The 5,858-nt window shown below is 39.2% G+C and overlaps 1 pseudogene; it reads left to right on the top strand.

Moving 5' to 3' along the window:
- The first annotated feature begins 2,285 nt into the window (after positions 1-2,285).
- LOC116458963 (procathepsin L-like) lies at positions 2,286-5,031 on the top strand (annotated as a pseudogene).
- Positions 5,032-5,858: the final 827 nt, after the last annotated feature.

The following is a 5,858-nucleotide window of genomic DNA, read 5'->3' as shown; positions in this document are numbered from 1 at the left end:
GCAGAAAAGGCCTATCTTCACAAAACTGCTAATTTGATGGAAAGTCTAACCTTATCTTTATATGGTTATTAATGTTAAAGCATGGAACTTTTAAAAGACCTTTTATTTTGTCAAACATTTACTTAAGCAAAGCACATTGCGCAGTGCCTGGCAATTTAAAATACTCAACAAATACTGCTTTTATTGTTCTTTTTTTTTATACTCGTGGGAAAACTGCTATTTTAAATAATCTGTAATTGCTTACTATGTATTTTCAAGTTAAAGTATCTAAATGTAGATAGATTTTGATAATTGAAGATAAAATAATAGCCCTAAAACAGGAAAAGTGAATGTAAAGTTGGTATCTTCCAGGGCTAGAGAGGTATGATATAAGACAGTAGGGGCTGTGTAAAAGTGGAGACTGTGTATTCAACATAAAGATACTCAAATTCAATTTTAAAAAATAATCAAATTTTCAGGTAGCCGGGCTTGAGTTGAGACAATCAGTGGATCTGAAAGGCCATGAGAGACGTTTGGAAATGTTATAGTGTAAAACAAGAGTCCCAATCCCCGGGCCACAAACTGGTACTGGGCCTTTTAGGAACTGGGCCACACAGCAGAATGGGAGAGGTGAAGTGAGCATTACTCCTGAGCTCTGCCTCCTATCAGATCATTGGCAGCATTTGATTCTCATAGAAGCACCAGCTCTACTGTGAACTGCACATTCAAGTGATCTAGGTTGATCCTATGAGAATCTAATGGTTGATGATCTGAGTAGTGGAACAGTTTCATCCTGAAACATTCCCCCCAACCCTGTCCATGGAAATATTGTCTTCCACAAAATGAATCCCTGGTACCAAAGAGGTTGGGGACCACTGTTGTAAACAAAATTAAAGCAGTATTAAATACGAAGATGTCTTAGATGTTATTTTCTTGCAAGAGACAGAATCTTATTTAAATTTCCTTAGTAAAATGGGTTTAACTGAAAGGATACAAGAATATCTTGGGCTCAGAGTAAATAAGGAATCATTAGATAGCTGTTTGTTTTATATCTAGTTCCAAGTCTGCGTGGTTTCTAGTTCCCATTCATCTGTTTATCGTCTTCTCCAATACAGATTAATTTGGAAGGCTGTTAGTATTTGTTCCCTTTAACTTAAGTTTATCCATGGCTTTGGACTGCTGCGACAATTCTGGCCCAATGCTATTAGACTTCTCAGTTGAAATGCCTATAATTAACATACTAGAATACTTCATTTTCTAAATCAAAATTTTGAGAAACAGCCTCGTGTATTATATGTTTCTTGAGTTACGCATCCATTCCTATCTTTCTGAACTGTAACCAGAAAGAACAGTCATGGGGCACAAATAGGATTGGGTTTAAACTCTCTGCTTTATCACAATGCCAGACTGATATTTAGAGCCTCTACATGTGGAAAAGCTTATGACACTCCTTCATTGTACAATTCAAAACAAAATTATTTTGAATCTGTAAAAAAAATACATACTGAAGCTAAATTACAGCCAATTCTAGTTTACAAAGTTCTGGATAAGACCATTGTCTTAGTCCATTTTCTGTTGCTTATAGCAGTATACCTAAAACTGAGTAATTTACAAAGAACTGAATTTATTTTCTACAGCTAAGGAGGCTTGGAAATCCAAGGTCGATGGGGCATATCTTTTGAGAGCCTTCTTGCTTGTGGGGACTCTCAGAAGAGTCCCAAGGTAGCACAGGGTATCATATGGCAAGAGGGCTGAGTATGCTAACATGCTAGCTCAGGTCTATCTTCCCCTTCTTATAAATCCAACAGTTTCCCTCCCAAGATAACCTAGTAATCCACTGACTTATCAATGGATTAATCCACTCATGAGGGAAGAACTTTCATGATCCAACCCCCTCTTTAAAAAGCTCGTTCTCTATTTTGTCATATTTTGGATTAAGTTTCAACATGAGTTTTGTAGGGAACATTCAAACCATAACGGGTCACACCTGTAATACCAGCACTTTGGGAGGCCGAGGCAGGTGGATCACAAAGTCAGGAGATCGAGACCATCCTGGCTAACATGGTGAAACCCTGTCTCTACTAAAAAAAAAATACAAGAAGTTAGTGTGGTGGCGGGCGCCTGTAGTTCCAGCTACTCAGGAGGCTGAGGCAGGAGAATGGCGTGAACCTGGGAGGCGGAGCTTGCAGTGAGCCGAGATTGTGCCACTGCACTCCAGCCTGGGTGACAGAGCGAGACTCCGTCTCAAAAAAAAAAAAAAAAAAAGAAACGAAGAGCATCAGTTACATGTTTGTCTTTAGAATGAAGAAGGATGGAGGAGAGCAGTGTGAGAGAAGAACATGAAGATGACTGAGCAGTACAATCAGGAATACAGCCAAGGGAAACACAGCTTCACAATGGCCATGAACTGCCTTTGGAGACATGGTAAGTATGCTGTGGGCTGCCCAACTTCGTGCTTCCCCTCCTCAGTTCTTTACCAAATTAATCTGTTGCTTCTTAACATTTTATTTACTTTTCTTTGAAGACCAATGAAGAATTCAGGCAGGTGATGAATGGTTTTCAATACCAGAAGCACAGGAAGGGGAAAGAGTTCCAGGAACGCCTGCTTCTTGAGATCCCACATCTGTGGACTGGAGAGAGAAAGGCTACATGACTCCTGCGAAGGATCAGTGGAGACTGTGTTAGGTTCAGACCTCCCATCACCCCAGGAAAGCCAAGAAGCAATTGACATTTGTGCTATGGTAGACTGTGCAGCAACATGCAGTTCACTTTTTAAAGGAGTATTTAGCTACATGAGCTGTTGTTAAAAGTCTTGCTGTGTGTGTTTGTGTGTGTGTGTGTGTGTGTGGATATCAGCTTTTTAATTCTCTTTTCAGGGTCAGTGTGGCTCTTGTTGGGCTTTTAGTGCAACTGGTGCTCTGGAAGGGCAGATGTTCTGGAAAACAGGCAAACTTGTCTCACTGAGTGAGCAGAATCTGGTAGGCTGCTCTGGGCCTCAGGCAGTGAGGGCTGCAATGGTGGCTTCATGGATAATTCCTTCCGGTATGTTCAGGAGAGTGGAGGCCTGGACTCTGAGGCATCCTATCCATATGAAGGAAAGGTAAATGGAGCTCCTTTTCTTGCTGCCATTCCTGCTTTGTTTTACTGGGACACTTTCAGAGATAACAGACACTTTTCAGAATTCCCATTTTAGATGGTGGAATCTCTATCTGCAAACTGTCAGTGTTGTCATTATAAATTACAGCCTTTGCACAGTTCTGTGATTACATGGTTAACATGCAGCTGTTCTTGCTTCTATGTAACATGGAGGATATACAAACCATTCTACATAGAATACAGATGTCTCCATTGTGAAAAATGTCTTACGGAAAGTAAACCTAGAGGTCTCGCTGAAGAGAACTGAGCTAATTTTCAGTTTCAAATTAACTATTAGTAATAACATTTCACTTCCTTGGATGATTTGTAACAGTGTTGACTTGGAAATTCTATGCTGCAAACTGCTGAGTGTTGTGGTTCTGACTCAGGTTCCCAGGAGAAGGATGGTAGTAATCAAATCGCCTCCCTCTTTACCTTCAAAAGGTTAAAACCTGTAGGTACAATCCCAAGTATTCTGCTGCTAATGACACTGGCTTTGTGGACATCCCTTCATGGGAAAAGGACCTGGCGAAGGCAGTGGCAACTGTGGGGCCCATCTCTGTTGCTGTTGATGCAAGCCATGTCTCCTTCCAGTTCTATAAAAAAAGGTAAGCATCTTTCTTCATAGAAATTATTGCAGAAAAAAAGTAAACCACCATGACACACCAGAATGATGGACTCTATACACGCAATAATCATACCCGATGCTTCTATTTGATATTACGTTGAATGTATCTCCATGAGTACCTGTACTGCATAACTTTTTATAAATAGCTACGTTATTTATAGTATAGTTTAATTTACTTAAATATTCTCTAATTGTTTTATTCTTAGAATTTTTCCAAAGATTTTTACTTCTGTGATTAAATCTGAAAAGAGCCTTTTGAGTCAAGGATTTTGGTGTTCTGTGCTATTTTTAAGATTGATATTCTAGAGTAGAATTACAAGCTTAAAAATGAGTGGTCTTTTATGCCTGTAGGAAAGTTTTTTTATGAAGGACTTATGCTAATTTCTATTTCTGCTGGTTGTGGATGAGAGCCTAATTCCGTAGCCTTGATAACAATAGATCTTGTTAAGCCTGATCTGGACTGTGTGTCATTTCACTGATTCTAGAGATGCCTCCCTCCCTGTGGGTGACAGGGTGGGTTACTGTCAGGTGTCCTCGAGAACTTCTCACCCAGCCTTCATTTTATTCTCTCAGGAATTTATTTTGAGCCACGCTGTGACCCTGAAGGCCTGGATCATGCTATGCTGGTGGTTGGCTACAGCTATGAAGGAGCAGACTTGGATAACAATAAATGTTGGCTGGTGAAGAACAGGTATAAATTGCCAGAAAGACTTATAGTTGAAATTCAAAAGGGAATCCTTTTTTGCAATCAGTATTTACATACCACAAGCCCTTAATCACATTTCTGAAATCCCAGAAGTCTTTATCCCCCTTAGGCAGAACACAGAATATTAATGTTTGATTGTAACGTCAAGATACTGTCACGAGCATGCTGGGGATATTAATATGGTATTTGTCCCATTGCATGTCTAAATTCTGAACATTTTCTTAATTCTGAAGCATATCTGGCTGGAAAGACATCCTATGTTTTTTCTGTTTCTGATTTTGCAGTTCTGTGAAAGGTCACAGTTTTGGGTCTGGGATTGAAGTGATATGCAGGTTTTGACTCAAGAATTTATAAGGGATGAACAGGAATGTCAGCATCTCCTGATTCTTTATGTTAAGCCTGTGGCTTCTGGCACACTGTTTAAGTTAATAACCCAATGTGCTTTATCCTTCCTCTGAAATGGAAAACCTGCTCTCCTTTCAGCTGGGGTAAAAAGTGGGGCATGGATGGCTACATAAAGATGGCCAAAGACCGGAGGAACAACTGTGGAATTGCCACAGCAGCCAGCTACCCCACTGTGTGAGCTGATGGATGGTGATGAGGAAGAACTTGACTAAGGATGGCGCATCCGGAGGAGGAATTTATCTTCAATCTACCAGCAAGGATGAGTCAAGATACAAAAATCAATCAAGTCATACACCACATTAATATAATGAAAGACAGAAACCACATGATTCAAACAAAGCATTCAACAAAATTCAACACCATTTCATGATTAAAAACAATCAACAAACTAGGAATAAAAGGAAAATACTACCACATAATAAAGGCCTTACATGAAATGCCCACAACTAACATTATGTTTACTAGTGGAAGACAAAGCTATTCCTCAAAGTACAGGAGAAAGTCAAGGATGCCCACTCTTGCCACTTCTATTCAATGTAGTACTGGGCCAGAGCAATTAGACAAGGAAAGACATATAAAAGGCATTCCAATTGGAAACGAAGAAGTAAAATTATTTCTATTTACAGATTATATGGTTTTATATGTAGAAAACCCTAAAAATTCCACCAAAAAACCTGTAAGAACTAATAAATGATTTCAGCAAAGTTACAAAATGTAAAATTAACACACAAAAATCCATTGCAGTTCCATACATTAGCAATGACCAATATGGAAAGGAAATTAAGAAGAAAATTTCAGACCAGGTGCGTCAGCTTACACTTGTAATCCCAACATATTGGGAGGCTGAGGTAGGCGGATCACTTGAGGCCAGGAGTTTGAGACTAGCCTGGCCAACATAGTGAAATCCTGTCTCTACTACAACAACAAACAAACAAACAAACAAAACAAAAAACCCACAATTTTATTTATAATAGCATGAAAACAAATAAAATACTTAGAAATAAA

Source organism: Hylobates moloch, unplaced genomic scaffold (genome assembly GCF_009828535.3).
Source record: "Hylobates moloch isolate HMO894 unplaced genomic scaffold, HMol_V3 SCAFFOLD_3, whole genome shotgun sequence".
Taxonomy (NCBI): domain Eukaryota; kingdom Metazoa; phylum Chordata; class Mammalia; order Primates; family Hylobatidae; genus Hylobates; species Hylobates moloch.
Note: the sequence above shows the minus strand (reverse complement) of the source record. Positions and strands in the feature narration are given on the sequence as shown.